Below are 1,677 nucleotides of genomic sequence, written 5' to 3'. Positions count from 1 at the left end.
TCCAGTGTTTCATTCATTTTGACCGTGACTTCCACCTTCACTGCAAACACTAGAGAGTCCATCCATTTTATATTCCGTTTACCCTCAGTAGGGTCACAAACAAGCATTCACAATCACTCCTTAGAACAATTTAGAGCCTTCAATTAACCTAGCATGCATATGTGGAGTCTATCCCAAATAATTTTGAAAGTTGGTCACACACAGGTTGGGTTACTTACATTTGCAGGGCGCATGACAGTAATTCATAAGTCAGTATTTTCATTAGAAACACTTGCAAGCCATAAGTATGAAACATCCATCCATCCATTTTCCGCCGCTTATCCGGGGTTGGGTCGCAGGGGCAGCAGCTTTAGTAGGGAAGCCTAAACATCCCTCTCCCCAGCCATTTCTTCAAGCTCTTCCTGGCGGATCCCGAGGCGTTCCCAGGCTAGCTGGGTGACATAGTCTTTCCAGTGTGTCCTGGGTCATCCCCGGCGTCTCCTGCCAGTGGGACATGCCCGGAACACCTCACCAGGGAGGTGTCCAGAAGGCATCCTAATCAGATGCCCGAGCCACCTCATCTGGCTCCTCTCGATGTGGAGGAGAAGCGACTCTACTCTGAGCCCCTCCCGGATGACCGAGCTTCTCACCTTATCTCTAAGGGAGAGCCCAGACAAGTATGAAACAATCGGATGAAAAACAGTAGTAGTAGTAGTAATTGTACTCTTATGCCACGTGACGACGTCAAACCAGTCCTTGAAATTGTGGTTACTGAGTGTGTTTTTTTTTCATTCCACATACTCCCGTATTGTGCGCCGTTCGTATCCTCGAATCGTCGTATGTTCGTGTCCTTGCGAGAGGGGGGGGGGGGGGGGGGGACTCAGCCTCCCAAAGTAGTGTCCCTTGTCATAGATTGAAATGTCCCATAAGACTGCGTCATTCATTGTGATTGTCCATCTATCCTAAATATTCTTATTATTATTATCCATATTAACACAGCGTATCCTTAACAGGGTCGCATGGGGGTGCTGGAGTTTATCCCAGCTGACTTCCGGCCGAAGGTGGACTACAATCTAGTGATGGGAATTCCGGCTCCTTTTTGGCTCGGCTCCCTAAAAAGAGCCGGCTCTTTCGGCTCCCAAATGGCTCCTCAGTTTTTTTGTTGCTTAAATTAATTTACTACCAAAAATAACGTAATATTATGCGTAAAATGAATTACTAATGCAAAAAATAGACAGTATATCAAATATTTATTATTTATATGGCTTTATGTATATTCTTCTGAACATACTCAACATGGAGTGCTACAAAAATAAAAACAAAGTACAAAGACCCATATCAAAACAAGGTCAACAAAAATTTCCAATCTCTGAATGTGTATATTTATAAGCTTTTAACTATTTACAGTAAAACAACATAAGTAAGCTTTGAATACCACACAAAAGTTAAAATTTGTAAAACAAAAAGAAGAAAGCAGCACCCAGGTAAAAGTTTTAACTTGTCTTTCGCGAAGATTGGCATGAAAAAAAACCAAGTGCCTCAGCTTTGAGGGGTTGATCCTGTTTCTCCTCTCTGTTAATATTTGCCCTGTTTTGGAGAGGATTCTCTCTGAGGGGACAGATGTTGCGACAACACAGCCAACACAAAATGGCTGAAAATCACTTGCAATCATTTTACCCAGTTCCTCGTCAATTGTGT

This window comes from Hippocampus guttulatus, chromosome 8 (assembly GCF_054856545.1).
Source record: "Hippocampus guttulatus isolate MCC_2025c chromosome 8, RoL_Hgut_1.0, whole genome shotgun sequence".
Taxonomy (NCBI): Eukaryota; Metazoa; Chordata; class Actinopteri; order Syngnathiformes; family Syngnathidae; genus Hippocampus; species Hippocampus guttulatus.
Note: the sequence above shows the minus strand (reverse complement) of the source record.